Genomic DNA, 336 nt, shown 5'->3' on the forward strand with positions numbered 1-336 from the left:
CAAGTGTTCAATAGCACCTGCTGGTTCAACACCTGCGTGGCCTCTCTCCCAAATCCCTCTTAAGCAGTTCCTCACTGACCGCCTCGAGGCCGACGGTATGTCCCGTGTTTGTGATTCTCCACATGATTAAGTACCAAGGCATGTCTTGGAGAGGGACATGTGGAATCGAGGACGACCACGAGCAGATCGCATCAACTTGTTCAGGTATTGCGAAGCGTTGTCCCTGATGATTTCTTTGTTCAGTGTCTCGTGATCTGAGGCATTTGAGTGCCCTAGACGGCTCGAGTCTCTTTTTGCTGATTTCATTTCATTAATTAGATTTTTACATCTATTTGC

The sequence above is a fragment of the Penaeus monodon genome, chromosome 30 (assembly GCF_015228065.2).
Source record: "Penaeus monodon isolate SGIC_2016 chromosome 30, NSTDA_Pmon_1, whole genome shotgun sequence".
Taxonomy (NCBI): domain Eukaryota; kingdom Metazoa; phylum Arthropoda; class Malacostraca; order Decapoda; family Penaeidae; genus Penaeus; species Penaeus monodon.